Below are 24924 nucleotides of genomic sequence, written 5' to 3'. Positions count from 1 at the left end.
TGGTTCTCCAGTCTTCCCACTGATTCTGTATATTTACCCCAAATCCTCCAATAAATTCCTTTTATGCTTGAGTTTAGCCAGAATCAGTTTCTGATGTTTACAACCAACAATCCAACTGGTAGAGTCCCTGACTTCGTGGAACTGAAAGGCCAAGACTGAGGCCAAGACAGTCTTTATGTATATGATCATAAAGGTAAGGGCACAATTGAAAAATGAGATAAGTGCTCTGAAGACAAGCAGCAGAAATGGAAGCTCTGACTCTGCCTCAGGGGGAGCCACATCCTTAAGGAATTGATGCTTGATCTAAGAGTCAGGATATGGGTAGATGTTATTTATGCAGGGAAGGAAGGGTTTTAGCAAAGGAAAGTAGTAGTTGCGAAGGTCCTGAAGCAGAGGGAATATGGCTTATCTGAGACCGTGAGAGTAGGCCAGCATCCTAGAACGTAGATGGCAAGGAGAAGGGTGGTGCTGCTTGAGGCTGGAGAAGTGGGCTGAGGACAGACTTGTTGTTTAGTGGCTCACTTGTGTCTGATTCTTTTGCAACCCCTTGGAAGCCCACCAGCTCCTCTGTCCAGGGGATTTCCCAGGCAAGAATACTGGAGCGAGTTGCCATTTCATTCTCCAGGGGATCTTCCTGACCCAGGGATGGAACTCATGCCTCCTGCATTGGGAGGCAGATTCTTTACCACTGAGGGAGGCCCCAAGGACAGACTAAGAAAGGCCTTTCAAGTGAATATTTTGAACTTTGTGCAAATTAGTACAGGGCATGCCCTCTGTACAGGTAAGCAGAAACGGGCCTCCTGTCTAGTTGGACTTAACCCTGTAGTGAAGGGCTTGACAAATGGGTGAGTGGGGACCTTAGTGTGAAGAAAAAGGGGCTCCCTCCTCCCTGCTGACACCACCTTATCCCGACCCCATTCAAGAGTAGCAACTTTACAATATATTGTGGTGGTTCAGTCACTCAGTCGTGTCTCTTTGCAACTCCATGGACTGCAGCACACCAGGCTCCCCTGTCCTTCACCATCTCCCAGAGTTTGCTCAAACTCATGTCCATTGAGTTGATGGTGCCATCCAACCATCTCATCCTCTGTCATCCCCTTTTCCTCTACTTTCAATCTTTTCCAGCATCAGGGTCTTTTCCAGGGAGTTGGCTCTTCTCATCAGGTGGCCAAAATATTCAGGATTGATTTCCTTTAGGATGGACTTGTTTGTTCTCCTTGCTGTCCAAGGAACTCTCAAGAGTCTTCACCAACACTACAGTTAAAAAGCATCAGTTCTTCGTCACTCAGCTCTCTTTATGGTCCAACTCTCACATCCACACATGACTACTGGAAAAACCACAGCTTTGATAAGATGGACCTTTGTTGGCAAAGTAATGTCTCTGCTTTTTAATACACTGTCTAGGTTTATCATAGCTTTTCTTTCAAGAAGGAAGCATTTTTAAATTTGATGACTGCAGTAACTGTCCACAGTGATTTTGGAGCCCAAGAAAACAAAGTCTGTTATGGTTTCTCCATCTATTTGCCATGAAGTGAAGGGACTGGATGCCATGATCTTCATGTTTTGAATGTTGAGTTTTAAGCCAGGTTTTTCCCTCTCCTTTTTCACCTTCATCAAGAGACTCTTTAGTTCCTCTTTGCTTTCTGCCATAAGGGTGGTGTCATCTGCATATCTGAGGTTTACAATATATACAAACATCAAATCATTATGTTGTATACCTGAAACTAACAGAAGATAGAAAAGCACAGAAAGTAAACATACATTTCAAACAAAAATAAGTAGGGCTCCATGAAAGTTTTGTTTCTACTATATGTACGTGTATAGGTAGGTAGGAGAGTTGGGTGACAATGTCAATTGTATTTCTTCTTGTGGATTTCTTGTTCAAAAAGTCTAAATCCTTTGATATAAAGCTTCTGAAATTCCTGTGCAAAGTGACACATGAGCTGAATTAGTAACACAGGACCATGTAGTTCATAATGTGTTCAATAAGCAATTCATTTAGTGAAAAGAAGTGTAGTAAAAATGATTGAACATACATATATACGTGTACACAGACACACACATATTTACACAGATGTGACATAATCCAATTTTGAAAAAAAATCACTCTGGCTGGAGTATGGAGAATAGACTGAGAAGGAATGAGTAGAGGCAAGGAAACAGTAGAAGACCAGACTCTCAGGTGAGAGATGAAGGTAGTTTAGACTGAGAGCAAGTGTAGAGCATAGTGATGGGGTGGAGAGGAATCAGTGTACTGGGGGGTACCCAGTCACACAATCAGTAGGATTTGGGGCTGGAGTCTACCTGGTGGTGGTGAGGAAGTGGGAGGCGTCAACAATAGTTCTCTGGTTTCAGGCTTTCATGACTGGTTAGAGATACCATTACCCACGATAGAGGACTCAGGAAAGAGAATGTATTTGGTGGGAGGAAAATAATGAGTGTGGTATTGGATATGTTGAGTTCAGCCAGGAGTTGGCTATAGATGTCTGACATATTATGTATGGGCAGCAGATAGGGATTTGGGAGGCACTGGCATATAGGTTTTGGAAAGCACCTGTATGTAGTAGGACAAAAAGCTATAATCACAGATGTAAGTGGTTAGGGGAAAGTGATAGATGGAAAAGGGGAGAGAACTAGTTCCTGGCCTCTGAAGACTTCAGCACTTCAGGACAGGAGAGAGGAGGATGAGCTGGCAAAGGAACCAAGAGTGGGCAAAACCACGCATGGAGATGAAAGGACCAGCCCAGTCTGGCCTCAGGAGATGAGACCGAGCCAGAAGGTGGGGGCTACTGAACAGATGCTTGAGGAGAGCACTGGTGGGAGCAAAGGCCCAGATCAAGAGAGACCCAAGTGTCTGACACTTACAGTTTTTGTCCACCAGCTGCCTGGTCTTTGGGGACAGCTATGTGGGAAAAAGAAGAGGGTTGAGTAGACAGTTTAAGAGATTAATCGGTGAGCCTGTTGGAGGGACACAGGAGGCTGAGATTGCCAAGTGCAGCTTCTGGCAAAGTTCCTTTTCAGCATATGATCTTGGACCAAGTTACTTCCTGTGCTTTATTTCCTTACTTGTAAAAGGGGGACAATAATGGGCTTCCCAAGTGGCTCAACGGTAAAGAAACTTCCTGCCAAGCAGGAAACTCAGGTTTGATCCCTGAGTGGTAGAGAAGATCCCTTGGAGGAGAAAATGGCAACCCACTCCAATATTCTTGTCTGGGAAATCTCATGGAGAGAGGAACCTGGTGGGCTATAGTCCATGGGGTCGCAAAGAGTCAGATACAATTTAACAAGTAAACCACCAAACCAATGTACCTACCTCCTCATCAGGTTGGTGAGCATTAGAACATGTAAAGCACTTAGATTAGTGCCTGGAACACAGGGAGCACTCAGAAATGTTAGCTGTTGTTAAACTTGAATACATAGTGTCCAGTGCAAGTTCCCCCAAGGGAAACCTCTGCATAGTTCATGGGATGTAGCCAGTGCTCAATAATGAATACTGATTCAGTGGTTGGATAGATGAGTTGGGTGGAGATCTCCCAGAAGGACTGGCTCTGGCCTGGGAGTTTAAATGGGGCCAAATATGTCCCTTCAACTCTGGAATTAACTGTTCAAGAGGGTAAATTTCGTTTGCTTCTACCTATATCTCACCATTCAAAATAATATTGAGGAGTAAACGGAAGAAAAAGAAAGCCACTTAGAACCCCAAGAAGGTCTTTTTTTTTAAAGGAAAAGCAGTGTGGAACACGTTTAAATCATATAGGAGTAAACTAATACAAAACAATGAGCAAGGACAACACAGTCAGCACAATAGAATATGCAAAAAGTTAATGGCCTTACTACATAGAAAACTGAGAAAAACAATGATCTAATCAAGGTCTCAGCTAGATGCCTTAGTCAAATTAGAAAGGGTAACACCCCACCCTCCACCAACACACACACACTGAGCAGATAAATTAGAAAAAGTCACTGCATCTATTTGGACCCAGTCTTGTGGTACAGGCTTGCCAAGGACACAGGTAGGTTATTTTGTCAAGAGAAAATGATTGGAGTTCAGACTTGATTTGGGCTACAGCACCCCTTGGCCTTCCCCTGTGGCTCAGCTGGTAAAGAAACCACCTGCAATGTGGGAGACCTGGGTTTGATCCCCGGGTTGGGAAGATCCTCTGGAGAAGGGAAAGGCTACCCATTCCAGTATCTTGGCCTGGAGAATTCCACGGACGTAGTCCATGGGGTTGCAAAGAGTCAGACACGACTGAGCAACTTTCACTTCACTTCACCCCTTGGCCTTGGTGTAGCTCGTACACAGAATGACTTTACAAGATGGCCTGTTTTCAGTAAAAAAAAAAAAAAAAAGACAAAGGTCACAAACAGACAATTCTGGAAGAGAAACTAGAAATGATAATAAACAGCTTTTAAAAATATAGCTAGGACTTCACTCATGGTGAAGTTAAAATGGAGGAAGTCCTGTTCTGACTTCAGAAGCAGGAGAGCAGACCTTTGAACTTGCTTCTGACCTGCTTAGACACAGCCCAGATTCTATGCCTGCCTGCAAACACAGCTAGCCAGGTGACACTTTAGATAAGACAGAAATGGAGTGTGTCTTGGAATTCTTGAGCCCCTGGAGACATGGCCAACCCCCCAGGATCTAGTGAAATTCTATGACTTACAAGGTGAAACAAACAGCATTGTAAAAATGTTATAGGAAAACCAGAGCTGCATTTTTGCATGCAAGATCCTTGGGTCAGGAAGATTCCCTGGAGAAGGGCATGACAACCCACTCCGGTATTCTTGCCTAGAAAATCCTATGGACAGAGGAACCTGGCAGGCTATATAGTCCACGAAGTCACAGAGTTGGACACGACTGAAGTGACTTAGCGTGCATGCTAAGTTAACATATAAGACATGTTCCCTGCAGCAATTTTATAATAACAAAAAGCTGAAAATAATCTGAATATCCAACAACAAAGGAATGGTAATACATATCCACAACTCCCTGAGATCCAATGTGTTTCAGAATCTTTGAATTTTTGAAGAATAATTTTGTGTATATACTATTTAGTATTCTCAATAAGGTCTGGAGAAACATCAACACATCCAGATTTCTGCCACGAAACTTACTAATAGCCACACTAATTGGCATAAATAGACCATAAATAGCTATAGGCCACTTCAGGTCATTGGCCATCAAATGAGTTGGCACTAAATTTTCAAAACAGTTTTCAGAGCATTCTGAATTTGTGGATAAGGGATTGGAGAGCTGTATAAATTATGGTATAATCGTTTAGGACTTTTTAATTGGGGAAGTGATTACAATATATTGTTAACTGAAGGAGCAGGAGAGGGGGGAGAGTACCAAAGTGACACAGTGGCACCCCTCCACTTTAAAAGAGAAAAACGGGAACAAATTTGTTCATTTAAATGTAAAATTGGCTGTTTTAAATCCAAACTGACCATAACTGCTTTTGTTTTCCTCTTTTTTCTTTCTGTTTTTAATCTTCAAGAGCAATAGTATAATTTTTACCAGTGTAGAAATCAGTCATTACTTCACTCAGCTTTCTTGGACTAATTTTTCTCTTTTGGCCCCACTGCCTGGCAATGTAGAACTTCTCTGACCAGGAAGCAAATCCATGCCCCTTGAAGTGGAAGCAGAGTCTTAGCCACTGGACCACCAGGGAGGTTCATTGGTTTTCTCTGAATGGTCTGCTGGGGCGGGAGAAAGGGAATCTCTCCATCCCACCTCCCACTTGGTGAAGCAAAGGATACGCTCAGCTAGTAAAGAATCCATCTGCTGTGCAGGAGACCAGGGCTTGATCCCTGGGTTGGAAAGATTTCCTGGAGAATCTCCTCGAGAGAGGAGCCTCGTGGGCTACAGTCTATGGGGTCAAAAAGAGTCTGACATGACTGAATGACTAATCCCTTGCTCCTGGGACTGGAGAAAACTAAATTTCTTTGCACAAAGAAGTGGGAGGAAATCTGGGGGTCACTGAGTAGAAGCAGGGGGGTGAGTGTGGGGTAGAGACGGTGTAGAGGGGGGAGGCAAGATCACTCAGCATGGGGTTGACCCTTGTATTAGTTTCCTAGGGTTGCCATAATTATGCACAATAAATGGAGTGGCTTAAAATAATACAAAGTAAATTTCTCACAGTTCTAGAGGCTGGAAGTCTAAAATCAAGGTGTGAGCTGGGCCACATTCTCTCTGCAGCCGCTAGTGAAGCAGCCTTCCTTGCATTCTCTAGCTTCTTGGTTCCTTAGCTTATGGCAGCATAATTCCAATCTCTGCCTCCTTCCCACGTCTGTCTTTCCTCTGTGTGTGCTGCGCTGTGCTCAACTGTATCTGACTCTTTGTGAGCCTGTGGACTGTAGCTCACCAGGCTTCTCTGCCCATGGGATTTTCCAGGCAAGAATACTGAAGTGGGGTGCCATTTCCTACACCAGGGGATCTTCCCCACTCAGGGATTGAACCCGCATCTCTCGTGTCTCCTGCGTTGATGGATGGATTCTTTACCACGAATGCCACCTGGGAAGCCTCTCTTCGGTGTGTGTGTCTGTGTCCAAATTTTTCTCTTCTTATAAGACACCAGGCATTGGATTGGGCTGTGCTGCAATTTAGTATGACTTCATCTTAACTTGATTGCGTCTATGAAGAGCTTACTTCCAAATAAGAGAACATGCACAGGTTCCAGGTGGGCATGAATTTTGGAGGGTTACTTTCCAACTTCATCCAGACCACTAGTGTGTGGTTTGACTAAGGAATGGAAGTTCTAATATTCTAAAGGAGTGAATGAATGAATGATGAATATGGAACTGTGATATAAATTTTCCCTTTGTTTTTACCCCCAGATTTTTAGGGTAAGTTGGCTATGCAAGTGTGGAAATCAAGGAAAAGGCATCTTCCGTTTCTGTGAGATAAGAAGGGGACACATATGAGAAGTGAAATCAGGAATGCTGGAGTGTGGATCCTGAGAAGGTAAGGCCAGGAATGTCCCTGGGGACAAGAGCCAGGATCTGAACTGATACCTGGTTACAGATATGCAGAGAAATAAAACACAAAGATTCATCAGTGGGGATAATGGGGCTTCTTATTTTCTCCAACTGTACTTCTATGTATATTCCAAATTTTCTATGATGATTATAATTTGTTTCAACAATCAGGGAAAAAAGCAAAAGTTATTTAAAAGAAGCCCATTCAAGGTAATGGATTATTTAGATTTAAATTCAGATCTTCAGAAAATGCCTAAAGAACTGCAAACTGAGTTCTTCGTTTCTTTAAGTCTCATCAGACTGCTCAGTATTATTAAAGCTGTAATCTTCATCCTCCATGAATATAATTATCCTTTTAAAATTATTCCCTTTGATCAGCTTGGGAGTTTTCAAAAAATTATTATGATGATTTTATTAAGAAATCCCTAAGTTAAAGCAATTAGTTTCTATACTAAAAATTAATCAGGACATATTACAGTTGTCCAATAGCCACACAGACACACACATGAAGTAGCTATGACTTATAATTGGTCATAGTCTATTTTACCATACTTTGAAAAACAAACGAAGATTGAAGTTGTGAATGAACAGACAATAATCACCTACTACTTTTCATCACTATGCTAGAAACTGGAATATAGCAATAAACAGAATTTTTTCTGTTCTCAAAGGTCTTACATTTCAGCACAGAGGAGGTGTTAGGATTGTTGTTGTTTAGTTGCCAAATCATGTCTGACTCTTTGCAACTCCATGGACTGTAGTCCACCAGGCTCCTCTGTCCATGGGATTTCCCAGGCAAGAATACTGGCGTGGGTTGCCATTTCCTTCTGCAGGGGATCTTCCCTACCCAGGGATCAAATCTGCCTCTCCTGCACTGGTAGGTGGACTCTTTACCACTGAGACACGAGGGGGAGGCAGGGGCGACAGAGAATGAGATGATTGGAGGCCATCACCAACTCAATGGACATGTGAGAGCAAACTCCAGTGAAGGACAGGGAAGTGTGGTGCGCTGCAGTCATGGGGTTGCAAAGAGTTGGACGTGACTTAGTGACTGAGCAACAACAACCAGGGCAGCAACCTTAGAATAGGGGAATAAATTAAACAGACAATTACAATGATGTGATATAAATGTTATGATAAAGGAGTGCCAGGCTATGAGAACATCCATCTGGTAGAACTGATGTAATCTGGGGTGAGGTGGAGGAAGTTTAGGGAAGGTCTACTCCAGAAAGTTTAAACTGAGATCTAAGGATGAATAGGACTTTGTCAGGCATAAGAAGAGAAGGGAAAGCCGATCCATCAAGGAAGAAATTAGATGTGTATACTTGATTGTATTAGTAAGTAAGAACTGTTTCAGTTGCTGGTGTTAGTGACTCAAACTAGTTAAGCAAAAGGAATTGGTTAATTTGAGTAACTTGAAGGTGAAGAGGAAGTGTTAGCTTCATGCATGGCTGGATCCAAGGGCTCAAATAATGTCAGGTTTCTGTTTCTCTCCTTATATCTTTTTTATGCTTGGCATCATTTTCTAGGCCAGCTTCCTCCTCATCTGGAGCAACAGGGCTACCAGCAGCTTAGTCTCTTATTCTACTAATTCGAGAGCCACACAGAATGTTTTCTCCTTCCAATTTCCACTGGAAATAGTCTTTGTAGATGTTAACTCCTCTTGGTGATGTTAACTCTGGGAGATAAAGGGATAGGGAAGGATCTGAAGGATAGGGAGGCCTGACGTGCTGCAGCCCATGGGGCTGCAAAGAGTCAGATACAACTGAGCAGCTAAACGACAGCAACAACCCCTCTCGAGAGGGGATCATCCTGACCGAGGGAGGGCCCTACATCCAATGATTGGTGTCCTTATAGGAACAGAGCACACAGAAACACAGAGAAGACAGTGACAGGAAGACCGAGGCAGAGCTTGGAGCTGCGTCTCTACATCCAAGGGGCTCACTTGTATGGGAGCATGTTAGTGGTTTCATCCTGCGATTTGGAGTAGGAGCCAGTTTGGGTCTCAGAGCCACTTACAACCTCTTAGTAGGAAAACATGAGAACAAAGTGCTGTTGGCGCACAGAAAAGTGGAGCAACTCACCAGGCTCGCTGCTTGTGCATGCAGGACTTTTCAGAGAGGGCGATTTCTGCCCTGTGTTTTAAAGAATGAATTAGCTGGGTGACAGAAGAAAAGGCATTTGTAGCAGATGTTAGTGGCGCCCACTTATACCTCCCTGGATGTTGCTGCCTGGCCCAACAGGTGTATTTCTGCACATGCTCATTATACTTGCAAAAATCAGCATCTGAACGCCTTTGCTTGAGGCTTCTGGACCGCCCAGAAACATATGCAAGAGGCTGGAAGTGCAGAGAATTAATCAGCCTCAGGACAACTTTCCCTCGGTGACTGGCTAGAGTTGGTAGACAAATAACCAAACAACTTCATCCTTCAGTTGGGAAAATTTTGAGCGTCTGTTACGTAGTACCCCCCTACTCATTAGAGAAACTCTGCTTCATTTGACTCCATCTGTAACCAGTTAATGCATCATTTATTGGCTTCCCCCTGTCTCACTTCTCTGATCCCCAGCTGGTACTTCCTGGGATCATCTCCCAAATAAATCACTTGCATTTGATTTCTTGTCTCAGGGTATCTTTCTGAGGGAACCCCCAGTTAGACAACATTCCACACAGAAAGGACAGCATTCTCACAAGAGCATAAGAATGTAAGCATGGACATCTCACAACATATTTAAGACATTATCCAAATTATTTGAGAATCTGCTCCCTGGTCTTTTGGTCTAAAGTGTAAAGAATTATCCGGAACTTAGAAATAAATGTGTACCATGTTGTAACGACCCCTCTTTTATTCTGGGAATTGTTGGAGTCCAGAATAGCTGGGGATTGTTCATTTTCCCTGGAGCCCTCAGACCTACACAGGGCCCAGCACATAGTGTGCACTCAATAAGTATTTTTTAAAAAAATACTGTATTGTTGATTGACTGATTTTTGGCTGTGCTGGGTCTTTGTTGCTGTGCGTGGGCTTTCTCTGGTTGCAGTGAATGGGGGCTATTCTCTAGGTGTGGCGTATGGGCTTCTCATTGCAGTGGCTTCGCTTGTGGAAGCACAGGCTCTGCGCATGCAGGCTTCAGTAACTGCAGCTTGGAGGATCCAGGGCGCGGGCTCAGTAGTTGTGGCGCATGGGCTTAGTTGCTCTGCAGCATATGGGATCTTCCCAGACCAGGGATCAAACCCACATCCCCTGCATTGGCAGGTGGATTCTTAATCACTGGACCATCAGGGAAGTCCAATAAGTATTTTTTGAAGTGATGATTTTATTGTGTTGAAATTGGGGTATTGCAAAATTCCAGTACTTAGTATACAATACCCATCTGATAAATACTTTTTGAACAGAACTGAAGGACACTTAACAGCCAAAAAAAAAAAAAAAGCCTTTCTTTGATAGGCATTGTGCCACCTAGTGGTGACTTTGAGGAGGGGGACTTTGCAGGCACTGGTTGTGTGCACTAGACTCTCAGGATCTTCGATTTTAGTTAAGGTGCAAAGTTGTAAACTGAGTTCTTTGTAAGACCAAAACAATAGAAATAGTTAAATGTCCACAACAAGGGAATAATAAATTAAATGATGCAATATAATTTCTATAAAACATTAGGCAGTGATTAAAATGAATTAACTTGATCTATCTGCATCTACACAGAAATTTCTCTAAGACTTGCTTTCCAAGTGATAAGCTGAAGTCACAGAAAATACATATAATATGATGTCACAATGTAAAAAAACACTCACCAAAATACACCCCGTATCTTTGCTTGTTTGATTGAGTGGGGTGATGAGATGATTTTTAAGTCCTTTCCAGTTCTGAGATTCTGTAATTTTAAGAGAACTCAAAGTCTCTAGTTCCTTTAAAAAAACATACTGCTTTGACCCATCATATAAGAAAACTGTAAAACTTTATGGAGGGACATAAAAGAAGACCTGTATAAATGGAGACATATACCACTTTCCTAGATTGATAGAGTCAACACTGCAAAGATATACTTTTTTTTTCAAAGTTAATATAAATTTAAAAACAACAGTGATAACAAAACCAAAATCTCAATGTACTTTTGATGGAGAGGACTTGAAAAAAGTTCTAAAGTTCATCTTCAAGGTCAAATGTATAAGAAGAGGCAGAAAATATTTGAAAATAAAATCTGTATTGTAAAGTTAGAATAATTAGAATTGTATACTAGTGCCAGAACAGACGGACAAAGGAACAAAGAGAAAGTCCAGAAACAGATGCAGGTATTTATGAAAATTTAGTAGGTATCAAAAGTAACACTTCAACTGAGTCAGAAAAGGATGGGCTATTCAGAACTGTTGGGACCACAGTTACCTTGGTGGTCCTTACCACAAGAAGGGCATATGCATGTGTCTTATAATAGCTCCACAGGCCAAATCATTCAGAAAATATTTTAGGTTATATTATATTCTATAAATGGGCAGCCAGCTGGTTTCTGCTTAACATCTATGACCAGAAAAACACAAGAATGGAGCAAGAGGAGTCTCAGTGTGGTTCTCCAAATAAAAGAGATGTTCCTTGCTTAATTCTCATATCTGAGTCAATTTTCAGACCTAGATCATGGAACCCATTGACCGAAGGAGGTGGCTAGGTCCCTAGGAAGAAGGACCCTGTAACACTGAGACAAGTACACTGGGGAAAGAGGAACACCCAGATATTTCTCAGGATTTGAAAGGATCTTGTTACCCAGAAATACAAAGTACTATCATGGTCCCTCTGTAAGAAAGGGTACTTCTGAGTGTCAGGTAATGATGAGAGTCCTTGATAACATAGAGCTTACAATGGGTCCCTGGGTCTACAGACTCACCCATTTCCCCAGACTCTTGAATTTATAATCGGGACTATAAATTGGGCAGTTGGAGCAAGCCTGCATATTAGGTTCTTGGCCTTTAGTTCTCCTGTGGGGAAGTCCAAGTGAACACCTTTGAAACTATCCCTTCTCTATCAAGTTGAAAAAATAAATTAAAACCAACATTTCATCCAAGGGGATGTGGAGGTGACGGTGGAATTAATGCTACCGTGAACAACCTAAAGGATGCAGGAATGGTCGCCCCTTAAATGGTCATGTTTCCATTTAGTTTGCCTGTCAGCACCCTTCAGGAACCAGGAGGATGGCTTACAAACTACTGCAGACTTAACCATGTAGGAGCCCTGATCACAGCCATCGTGTCAGCTCTGTGACCCATCATAATACAGAATCTGGACCACTTGGGCGTCCCCCAGAACACCACACCTGTTTCACTGATGACATGATGCTAATCAGGCAGAATGAGCAAGAGGTGGCTAGTATATTGGAAACCTTGGTAAGAAACATACTCTTCAGAGGGTGGGAGATAAAGATTCAGGAAACTGCCACTTCAATTTTCAGGGAACCAGTGGTCAGAGATATGCCAACATAGTTCCTTTAAAACAAAAGGCAAACTACAAAATACTCACAAGCAAGATAAAAGAAAAAGTTATTTTAAAAAGCTCTAAAAGTGATACCTAAAAATAGTGTTTCTATCCTTTAAGATGTTCTTCACTGTGCATAGAAAATAACTATAACAGACTAAATTTGTAATTAAAGTATCATATCACTATCTGGTATCTTGTTTATTTACTTGTTCACTTGCTTATCCCATTCTTCACTGTGATATAAACTCCATGAACGTAGGGTCTCTGTCTAGTTCTCTGTATCCCTGGTACTTATAAATGCACTTGGTGCTCAGTGAGTATTCTTTGGTGGAATGAATGAAGTCTACTATACACATCACTTTGTAGCCAGCTATTTTAGACTAACTTCCAGATGCTGCAGGTTATCCCTCATCTTCTTTAAAACGTGCCTGAAAGCAGACAGTTCTCACACTCTGAAGACTACTTCTATCGGTGCAACTTCTGAACCAAGAAACCTTAGCGTTTTGGTAGCCTTCGACTCACTTTCCTTTTGGCCAGCACAGCAGGCCAAATCTACAGCGGGCACACCCTCGCCTGGATCTCGCTAGTAATGTTCCTAGGCAAGCGACCGAGCCCATAGTCACGTACCTCCTCTAGCCACGCGGGGGCACTAGAGCGCCAAAGTTCACCCGGGACCCCGGCCCTCTGGGAGGACGAATCTGGGCGGGAGTGTCGACTGCCCGGTATGGGCGGAGCAAAGGGAGTCCTGGTCCCTGCCGAGGGCAGGAAGTGAAGAGGCCGGGCTTCTCCGGCGGGGTGTGCGCGTGCGCGCAGGTCGGGTCGGCGGACTCCTCGCTTTTGCTGCCGCTGGTGTCTGTCCTGGTGGGGACGCCTTTGCTGTAGAGTGGGCCGGGCCCCGGGGAGGGGACAGAGTACTGGAGTTGGGGCGGAGAGAGCTCTGAGGGGCGCTGGGGTGCGGAGCGAGGACCCTGTGGACCTGGCCGGGAGGGGATGGCGAGGCCTGGGGTGGGGGTGGGACGACAGGCCCCGGGCGGGAACGGGGGGCGGCGTGCGGGGTCGGGGGCGAGGGGAAAGGAGGGCGCGGGAGGAAAGCCTCCTCCTCCCGCCTGCTCCCCTTTTGCTGTGAATTGCAGGCGCTCCGGGGCGCTGCCGGGCGGCGCGGGAGTTGCAGATAGACAGGTGGCTGTACTTTCTGGCAAGATAACCTCGCTCTCCCAGCCTTCTCGTTTAGGGGTCCCTTTTAAAAAGTTGTGTTTCTAATTAACGTAGTATCATGTGCCTCACAGTGACACATTTTCCTGTGGAAAACCGATTCCAACCAATTTAGGCATCTTGAAACCTCTTTTACTTCCTCACTCTTAAAGCAGAGAAAAGTTTTCCTACCTAAACCCCAGTGAAAAATAGGAAATTCCTTGTCTGAACAGCTGTAGGGTATTGAAACCATTTCTTCATGAACTTGTCTACAAAAATCACTTTTTGTGCTCTTTAAATAATGTCTCTTACTTGTTTAAAGTGGAACAACAGAATGTGCATGAGAAATTTTAGTCCAGGGAAATGAAAATACTTCATTGAGAATTCAGGGATTGATCAGCTATAGTGACTCCAACCAGTGCAACCAAACCCTCACTAAAAGGATTTGGGTTCATAGCCATCATTCTCAGCTGCTGTGAAAGGATGTAGGCTGACATTTGGAAGCCTAAGAACCAAGTCTGTTGCCTTCCAATTTATTATTATTTTTTTAAGCCTTCCATCATGTGTGTACTTTGCTTGAATGATTATTTTAAAGTACATGTCCTATTTTTGCCGATCTGACAGCTGTTGCCATAGAAACTAGAGAAGAAATAGTCATTTTCAGCAGAGTTGTTGAAACTGTCTTCTAGGCTTCAGCTGTGAGCGCCAGCGAGGGCTGTGCTTGCTCATTCTGAGATGGTCCTTGAAGAATCAAGGATCTGAAATGTTCTTAGAGGTTAACAATCCAAATTGTTTAATTTTCTCACATCATTAATTTAGTAATCCTAGAAGTTTGCCAGCTATGTTTGTTGACCTGCTGCCGTTCTTTGAAGAGGATATGTAAGCCTGATTCTTCTGTGTAGTCTAGTCATTGGCTCTTTGAAAATGTATAAATAGATTCCTTCTCCCATTCTTTACCCTTTTTTAAGGATAAAGCAGGGATTACAAACTGTCAGGCACTATTTCTGTTCTAAGTGACACTTGTCGGTGATACAAATGATAATGTTTTTGCTTGTATGTGTAATAGGTATGGTTGTCGGGCTTTTGCTTATTCCTTCTCTGTCAGTGGAACACTTTACATTTTGCAGAAATTGAGTGATGAGCAGGAGTTTGCTTGATGTGTGAGCAGAGCTAAGCAGTGTAAATAGATACGTGCAGACAGAGATGAGAGGTTTTTTTTTTTTTTTTAATCCGCTGAGAGGTGTAAGTAAATCCGTGGGTCTGGAACTTAGGAGTTGGCGAAGAAAGGGTGGGGAAGGTGTCTGGAGAAATAGTGGGAAGTGATAATTTGCAGGGTTTGGTCTACAGTATGTAGGAGTTTATTGAAGTAGATGGAAACCAATGAAAATTACAAATACAGTTGGCTTTATTGGCTTAGGGCTTACAACAGTACTCGCACATTCTGTAAAAATGTAAATAGCACAGAAATACAGAAGATGGAAATGCTGAATCCTTACAACCATCATTCTGCCACTCCAAATAACCACTGTGAATGCTTTGGTGTATATTCCTTTAGATTTATTTATATTTGTGTATACTGCCATGTTTTAAGCATTACTCTTTTTGCAAATTAGGTAGTGATTTTTGTCTGGTTTGTTTTCTGTGGTATCCGTGGCATTCAGAAAGGTATGTGGTATGGCATGTAGCAGGCACTTATTAAATATTTAATGTATGGATGAATAATAAATAATTCAGAGGTTAGAATCAAAAGGGACCAACGTGGAAGTCTAGGCCTATCCCCAAATTTAGGCTGTAGAGTGCACTTATAAAAAGGCAGTGTGATTAGTAAGTGACTGAAACTGGTCCCCTAGAGTAATGAAAAGAGGGTGGTGTGTTTGCAGTTTTGACTTTTGGTAGACGCCGTTCTATATGTAAACCTTAAGTACACTTTCATATTTGAAATCTTAAATTTTTTTTTCTACATCTGCCCAAATGGTGTGCATAATAATTGCCTTCCTGAACTATTTTGCTACTCATGGATATACTTTCTTTTTAAAAATTCATAGTCTATGGCACTTAATAAAAGGCCATGTTTTACTGTCCTTTAATAATCTTACTAAAGTATTTTCCCCGCAGCCCCAACTAGATTATAACCTCTGTGAGGTCAGGGATTGAATTTTGTGCTGTGTCCGTAACTCACATACCACCTAGCCAATGAAAAATCTTCCTAGCTACCCAAATACTAATTTTAAAATGATTTCCAGGCCTAAAATATTTTACCACTTTAGAGCTAGGTTCAAAGGAGAAGAAAACTAGAAAATATCTTGGTATTAATGTTAAACTATTATATACAATATCAACCTCGACTGTACTGATTTAGAATTGGTAGTCATTCAAAAAGGGTTAACTAGAAGTTAATGCTTTCTTAGCATGCCCTTTATTCAGATTATACATTAATAATGTATAAAGTATGTAGAAATGTTGAGCAGTATTCAAATAGTTTGATATATAGATAATACTATTTATGAAAATTGATGTTCTGAAGCATCTTTCCAGATAATAGTATATTAACCTAGACTGAATTAGATTTACGTATTTTTACCTTCAACTTTTATTGTGCTTTTTTATCAACTTTTTACCAGTGGCTCAGCTCGTAAACAACCTGCCTGCCAATGCAGAAGGTGCAATTTTTATTATGAAGATTTTGAAACACTAAGGAAAACTGAAAAAAAAAAATAATAGCACATCTATAACCACCACTTTACACAAAAATTATACATTTTTAGTATATCAGCTTTATGTCCTGTGTGTGTGTATGTAGGTAATTTTATTATAAAATTTGAAAGTTTCATTCATGATGAAGAGAGTGTTCAGCAAGTATTTCAGGTATAGGATACTCACCTCCATAACCACATCTTTGTCAACTAAGAAAATAAGCAGTACTTACCTAGAAGAACCTAAAAGCAAATTTATATTCAGATTATCCCAGTCGTTCCAGTTGTCTTCTAAGGCTAATTGTTTTCTTTCAAAGTAGGATCTAATCAGAGTTTACACATTGTGTTTGGTTGTCTCTTTTTAGTATTTTTCAAAAAATATCTTAATGTATAGTTTATACACAGTAAATTGGACATATTTAAACTGTGCATGTGTTTGGACTTAGTGTGTATGTATGAAATCAGCAACACAGTCACAATTAGTGAGCATTTTAATTGTCCCCCAAACTTTGTAATTCCTCCTCTTGCCCCTCTTTACCTCTCCATCCTCTCATTTCTCCGTAACTATAAATTAGTCTGCATTTTCTTCCGTTAATATTATATAGCTGGAATCATAGAGCATGTATTTTGGAGGGAGAGTAGTGTTTTTTCCTGTGTATGGGTCTGGCTTCTCTCACTTGCCGGTATGGAGAAATGAAATTGTTTTTGTGTATTGCTCTTGTATTCTGCCACCTTCAGCTCATTCTAATAGTTTTTTTTTTTTTTTGGTTTGATGTGTAGATTTCTTTGGATATTTTGGGTAGACAGTCATGTTATCTAGGAATAGAGGTGATCTATATTTCTTATCTGGATGCCATTTATTTTTTAGTTATGAACGTATTTACTCAGTTCAGTCACACTCACCAACATCTCCGGTATAAGGCTGAATAGAAGTGGGAGTGGACATCTTTTCCTTCATCAGGAAAGTATATCCTTTCACCAGTAAACATACTGTTGGATATAGGTACCTGTAAATGTCCTAGTTTACTGAGTTTTCTAAAGATTGGTTGTTGACTTTTTTTTTTGGCTGTGTTGATCTTTGTTGTTTTATTCTAGTTGCCGTGTGTGGGCTTCTCATGGCAGTGGCTTCTTTTGTTGCAGAGAATGGGGTCTAGGCCATGCCAGCTTCAGTAGTTGCGGCTCCCAGGCTCTGGAGCACAGGCTCAGTAGTTGTGGCACACAGGCTTTGTTGCTCCTTGGCGTGTGGGATCCTTCTGGGTAAGGTATTGAACCCATGTCTCCTGTGTTGGCAGATGAATTCCTTATCACTGAGCCACCAGGGAAGCCCCTGGTTGTTGGGTTTTATCGAATACTTTTTCTGTGTCTTGAGATGATCATGGGGTGTTTTTTCAGTTAGGGTGAATTACTCTGATGTATGAATTTTTATTCAGCCTTACATTCCTGGGACAGATGTCACTTGGTCATGATGTATTGTCTTTTTAATGTATTGTTGAGTTAGATTTCCCAAAATATTAAGAATCTTCGTATCTATACTCATGAGGGTTATTATTTTGTAGTCTTTTTGTAATTATCCTTTTTTCTGTCTTTGTTACCAGGTGATACTGGTCTTAAGGAATGGGTTGCAAAGTATTCCTTTTTAATTTCCTGAAAGAGTTTATATGGAATTGTTATTTTTTCTTTAAATGTTTAGTAGAATTCCCCAGTGAAGCCTTTTGGTTCTGGAACTTTCTTTGTGGGAAGGTTTTCAACTACGAATTCAATTTAAAGATCATGTATAAGGTTCTTTAGGTTATTATTCTTTTTGAGTGAGCTCTGGTAATTTGTGTTTTTCAAGGAATGTGTCCATTTAATCTAAGGTGTCAAATTTAAGATTTTCTCTTTTATTGGTTTTAAGAAATTTTATTTACCTTGGAGAAATTTTCTTTGTGTTTCCAGTGTGTGTGATTTGTTAAACTTCTTGATTTGCAGGTTTACAATTTTCATCAAATTTGGAAAATTTTCAGTCAGTCAGTGAGTTTAGTCAGTCGTATCCGACTCTTTGTGACCCCATGGACTGCAGCACGTCAGGCCTCCCTGTCCATCACCAGCTCCTGGAGTTCACTCACACTCAATGTCAATTGAGTCGGTGATGCCATCCAACCATCTCATCCTCTGTTGTCCCCTTCTCCTCCCACCTTCAATCTTTCCCAGCATCAGGGTCTTTTCACATGAGTCAGTTTTTCTCATCAGGTGGCCAAAGTATTAGAGTTTCAGTTTCAGCATCAGTCCTTCCAATGAATGTTCAGGACTGATTTCCTTTAGGATGGACTGGTTGGATCTCCTTGCAGTCCAAGGGACTCTCAAGAGTCTTCTCCAACACCACAGTTCAAAAACACCAATTCTTTGGCGCTCAGCTTTCTTTATAGGTCAGTTCTCACATCCAGCTAGACAGGACTTTGTTGGCAAAGTAATGTCTCTGCTTTTTAATATGCTGTCTAGGTTGGTCATAACTTTTCTTCCAATGAGCAATTGTCTTTTAATTTCATGGCTGCAGTTACCACATGCAGTGATTTTGGAGGCCCCCAAAATAAAGTCTGTCACTGTTTCCATTGTTTCCCCATCTATTTGCCATGAAGTGATGGGACCAGATGCCATCATCTTAGATTTCTGAACGTTGAGTTTTAAGCCAACTTTTTCACTCTCCTCTTTCACTTTCATCAAGAGGCTCTTTAGTTCTTTGCTTTCTGCCATAAGGGTGGTGTCATCTGCATATCTGAGGTTATTGATATTTTTCTCGGCAATCTTGATTCCAACTTGTGCTTCATCCAGCCCAGCGTTTCTCATGATGTACTCTGGATATAAGTTAAATAAGCAGGGTGACAATATACAGCTTTGATGTACTCCTTTCTGTGTTTGGAACCAGTCTGTTGTTCCATGTCCAGTTCTAACTGTTGCTTCCTGACCTGCATACAGGTTTCTCAAGAGGCAGGTCAGGTGGTCTGGTATTCCCATCTCTTTCAGAATTTTCCACAGTTTATTGTGATCCAGACAGTCAAAGGCTTTGGCATAGTGAATAAAGCGGAAATAGATATTTCTCTGGAACTCTCTTGCTTTTTTGATGACCCAACGGATGTTGGCAATTTGATCTCTGTTTCCTCTGCCTTTTTTAAAACCAGCTTGAACATCTGGAAGTTCATGGTGTACATACTGTTGAAGCCTGGCTTGGAGAATTTTGAGCATGACTTTACTAGCGTGTGAGATGAATGCAATTGTGAGGTAGTTTGAGCATTCTTTGGCATTGCCTTTCCTTGGGATTGGAATGAAAACTGACCTTTTCCAGTCCTGTGGCCACTGCTGAGTTTTCCAAATTTGCTGGCATATTGAGTGCAGCACTTTCACAGAATCATCTTTTAGGATTTAAAATAGCTCAGCTGGAGTTCTGTCACCTCCACTAGCTTTGTTCATAGTGATGCTTCTTAAGGCCCACTTGACTTTGCGTTCTAGGATGTCTGGCTCTAGGTGAGTGATCATACCATCGTGAATATATGGGTCATGAAGATCTTTTGTGTATAGTTCTTCTGTATATTCTTGCCACTTCTCCTTAATATCTTCTGCTTCTGTTAGGTCAATACTATTTCTGTCCTTTATTGAGCCTGTCTTTGCATGAAATGTTCCCTTGGTATCGCTAATTTTTTTGAAAAGATCTCTAGTCTTTCCCATTCTATTTTTTCATCTATTTCTTTGCACTGATCACTGAGGAAGGCTTTCTTATCTCTTCTTGCTATTCTCTAGAAAATTCTGGCCATTATTTTTTCAAGTGTTTTTTCTTGTGTGCCATCCCTTCCCATTTTTCTTGGAGTCCATTTACTCCATTTGAGTTATCCCACACCTCATTGATGCTTTATGCATTTCTTACAGTTTATTTTCTCTCTGCATTCCATTTTCGATGGGTTTTATTGTTATTTCAGGTTCATAAGTCTATTTCTACAATGTCTAATTTGCTGTTAGTCTCATCCAGGGTAATTTTTATTTAAGACATTGTATTAATAGTTTTCTTATCTTGAAATTCAACATCAATCTTTTGAAAAATTATATTCTTTGTCTCTATATAACATGGTCAAACTTTCCTTTAAAATTTAACACATATGCAATGTATATAACTACTTTAATATCATTGAATTCCCAGCTTCATCTCTTTGGTTTAGGAAGACCATTGGGCTGCACTAGGTTTTCCCTCTTTGCATAGTGGCCTGAAAATTCTCCAGGCAGAAAGTTGGGGCGGTTGTTAAGTTTCCTTTATCTGTTTTCTCCCCATCTCTCAGGGATGACTGTTCTTCATTGCCTAATGTCCATATGTTGAAACCTTTGTTTTATTTACTCTTTTTTTTAATTGAGGTATAGTTGATTTACAATATTGTGTTTGTTTCAGGTATACAGCAAAGTGGTTCAGTTTTATATATATATATATATTTTTTTTTTCAGATTACCTTCCATTGTAGTTTATTACAAGATATTGAATGTAATTTCTTGCACTATGTAGCAAGTATTTGTTGATTATCTGTTTTATGTATGGCAGTTTGTAACTGTTAATCCCATACTGATAATTTATTCCTCCCCCTTCCTCTCCCCAATAATCTTAAATTTGTTTCCTGTGTCTGTGAATCTGTTTTTGTTTTGTATATAGACTCATCTGTGTTGTTTTTTTTAGATTCTAAATATATGGGAGGTTATCTAATATTTATCTTTTTCTGTCTGACTTATTTCACTAATATTCTCTAGGTTCATCCATGTTGCTGCAAATGGCAGTATTTCATTCTATTTTATGGCTGAATAGTATTTCATTGTGTATATGTATATATACCACATCTTCTTAAGCCAATTATCTGTTGATGGGCACTTTGGTTGTTTCCATGACTTGGCTGTTGTAAATAGTGCTGCTATGGACACTGGGGTGCATGTATTTTTTTGAATTAGATTTTTCATCTTTTCTGGATAAATAGCCAGGAGTGGAATTGCTGGATCATATGGTAGCTCTATTTTTAGTTTAAGGAAGCTCCATACTCTTTCCCATAGAGACTGTACCAATTTATATTCCCACCAACAGTATAGGAGGTTTCCGTTTTCTCCACACCCTCTCCAGCATTTATTGTTTGTAAACTTCATAATTATAGTCATTCTGACCAGTGAGGGGTGATACTTCATTGAAGTTTTGATTTGCATTTCTATAATAGTTGGTCCTTCCTTGTTGAAAGGACTGATGCTTAAGCTGCAGTATTTTGATCATCTGATGTGAACAGCTGACTCATTGGAAAGTCCCTGATGCTGGGAATGATTGAGGGCAGAAGGGGAAGAGGGTGTCAGAGGGTGAAATGGCTGGGTGGCAGCACCGATACAATGGACTTGAACTTAAGAAAACTTTGGGAGATGGTGATGGGCAGGGAGGCCTGGCATGCTGCAGTCCATGAGGTCACAAAGAATTGGACATGACTGAGTGACTGAACAACAGCAATAATAATTAGCAGTGTTGAGCATCTTTTCATGTGCTTGTTGGCCATCTGTATGTCTTCTTTGGAAAAATGTCTATTTCAATTCAGTTCAGTCGCTCAGTCGTGTCCGACTCTTTGCGACCCCATGAACCACAGCACGCCAGGCCTCCCTGTCCGTCACCAACTCCTGGAGTCCACCCAGATCCATGTCCATCGAGTCGGTGATGCCATCCAACCGTCTCATCCTCTGTCTTCCCCTTCTCCTCCTGTCCTCAATCCTTCCCAGCATCAGGGTCTTTTCAAATGACTCAGCTCTTCACATCAGGTAGCCAAAGTAATGGAGTTTCAAGTTTCAGCTTCAACATCAGTCCCTCCAATGAACACCAAGGACTGATCTCCTTTAGAATGGACTGGTTGGATGTCCTTGTAGTCCAAGGGACTCTCAAGAGTCTTCTCCAACACCACAGTTCAAAAGCATCAATTCTTTGGTGCTCAGCTTTCTTTATAGTCCAACTCTCACATCCATACATGACCACTGGAAAAACCATAGCCTTGACTACATGGACCTTTGTTGGCAAAGTAATGTCTCTGCTTTTTAATATGCTATTTAGGTTGGTCATAACTTTCCTTCCAAGGAGTAAGCGTCTTTTCATTGCTGTAATCATCATCTGCAGTGATTTTGGAGCCCATAGAAACAAAATCAGCCACTGTTTCCACTGTTTCCCTATCTCTTTGCCAGTGAGAAGATAAGTCCCTTTCCCTCTATCTTGAGCTGAATCAGAAGTGTCAGCATTATATTTGAAAGGAACAAATTGGTATTTTAAAAAATACATTTTATGTTAGACTTTACTATTCCATTAAATGCTCTTTGATTCGGTTACTGCCAGTTGCTGAAAATTTCCCTGATGGCTCAGCTGGTAAAGAATCAGCCTGCAATGTGGAGACCTAGGATCAGCCCCTGGGTTGGGAAGATTCCCTGAAGAAGGGAACGGTTACCCATTCCAGTATTCTGTCCTGGAGAATTCCAGGGACTGTATTGTCCATGGAGTCACAAAGAGCTGGACACGATTGAGCGACTTTCACTTTCTTACTTTCAGTCCTGTTTTTGTTCAATCTATTTCTTGTTCCCCAAATAACTTAGCTGTTAAAATTAAAATAGACTTCTTTCAACTAAAAGAGGGTGCCCACTCTCACCACTACTGTTCAACATAGTTCTGGAAGTTTTGGCTACAACAATCAGACCAGAAAAAGACATAAAAGGAATACAAATTGGAAAAGAAGAAGTAAAACTTTTACTGTTCGCTGATGACATGATCCTCTACACAGAAAACCCTAAAGACTCTACCAGAAAACTACTAGAGCTAATCAATGATTACAGTAAAGTTGCAGGATATGAAATCAACACAGAGAAATCCCTTGCATTCCTATACACTAATAATAAGAAAATAGAGAAATTAAGGAAACTAGTCCATTCACTGTTGCAACGAAAAGAAATACTTAGGAATATATCTACCTAAGGAAACAAAAGACTTGTACATAGAAAACTATAAAACACTAGTGAAAGTAATCAAAGAGGACAGTAATAGATGGAGAAATATACCGTGTTCGTGGATTGGAAGAATAAATATTGTGAAAATGAGTATACTACCCAAAGTAATTTATACATTCAATGCAATCCTTATCAAGCTACCAACAATATTTTTCACAGAACTAGAACAAATAATCTCACAATTTGTATGGAAATACAAAAAACCTCGAAGAGCCAAAACAATCTTGAAGAAGAAGAATGGAACTGGAGGTTTAACCTGCTGGACTTCAGGCTCTACTACAAAGCCACAGTCATCAAGACAGTATGGTGCTGGCATAAAGACAGAAATATAGATCAATGGAACAAAACAGCCCAGAGATAAATCCACGCACCTATGGACACCTTATCTTCGACAAAGGAGGCAAGAATATAAAATGGAGAAAAGACAGTCTCTTTAACAAGTGGTGCTGGGAATACTGGTCAGCCACTTGTAGAAGAATGAAACTAGAACACTTCCTAACACCATACACCAAAATAAACTCAAAATGGATTAGAGAGCTAAATGTAAGACCAGATTCTATAAAACTCCTGGAGGAGAACGTAGGCAAAACACTCTCCGACATAAATCACAGCAGGATCCTCCAAGACCCACCTCCCAGAATATTGGAAATAAAAGCAAAAATAAACAAATGGGACCTAATTAAAATCAAAAGCTTCTGCACAGCAAAGGAAACTATAAGCAAGGTGAAATGACAGCCTTCAGAATAGGAGAAAATAATAGCAAATGAAGCAACTGATAAAGGACTAATCTCCAAAATATACAAGCAGCTCCTGCAGCTCAATTCCAGAAAAATAAGTGACCCAATCAAAAAGTGGGCCAAAGAACTAAACAGACATTTCTCCAAAGAAGACATAAAGATGGCTAACAAACACATGAAAAAATGCTCAACATCCCGCATAATCCGAGAAATGCAAATCAAAACCACAATGAGATACCATTTCACACCAGTCAGAATGGCAGCTATCCAAAAGTCTACATGCAATAAATGCTGGAGAGGGTGTGGAGAGAAGGGAACCCTCTTACACTGTTGGTGGGAATGCAAACTAGTACAGCCACTATGGAGAACAGTGTGGAGATTCCTCAAAAAATTGGAAATAGAACTGCCATATGATCCAGCAATCGCACTCCTGGGCATACACACTGAGGAAACCAGAATTGAAAGAGACACTTGTACTCCAATGTTCATTGCAGCACTGTTTATAATAGCCAGGACATGGAAGCAACCTAGATGTCCATCTGCAGACGAATGGATAAGAAAGCCTTGGGTACATATACACAATGGAGTATTACTCAGCCATTAAAAAGAATGCATTTGAATCAGTTCTAATGAGATGATGAAACTGGAGCCTTTTATACAGAGTGAAGTAAGCCAGAAAAACACCAATACAGTATACTAACGCATATATATGGAATTTAGAAAGATGCAAATGATCACCCTGTATACGAGACAGCAAAAGAGACACAGATGTATAGAACAGTCTTTGGGACTCTGTGGGAGAGGGTGAGGGTGGGATGATTTGGGAGAATGGCATTGAAATATGTATGTTGTCATATG

The 24924-nt window shown here is 41.0% G+C and overlaps 1 protein-coding gene across 3 annotated transcripts in view; it reads left to right on the top strand.

The window, feature by feature from the left end:
• The first annotated feature begins 6835 nt into the window (after positions 1-6835).
• OMA1 (OMA1 zinc metallopeptidase) overlaps positions 6836-24924 on the top strand; it is a 74967-nt gene continuing 56878 nt past the window's right edge. For 2 of the 3 annotated variants that reach the window (XM_055402463.2, XM_055402465.2), the window contains exon 1: positions 13210-13292. The gene's annotated coding sequence lies outside the window, so the exon portion shown is untranslated. Of the gene's footprint in view, positions 6965-13209; positions 13293-24924 lie in introns of those variants that run through there. The other variant, XM_055402464.2, reaches the window with a different exon arrangement.

Source organism: Moschus berezovskii, chromosome 4, assembly GCF_049115385.1.
Source record: "Moschus berezovskii isolate FMDL1 chromosome 4, NW_MosBer_1.0, whole genome shotgun sequence".
Taxonomy (NCBI): domain Eukaryota; kingdom Metazoa; phylum Chordata; class Mammalia; order Artiodactyla; family Moschidae; genus Moschus; species Moschus berezovskii.
The sequence above is the reverse complement of the archived record's forward strand: the minus strand, read 5'-3'. Positions and strand labels throughout refer to the sequence as shown.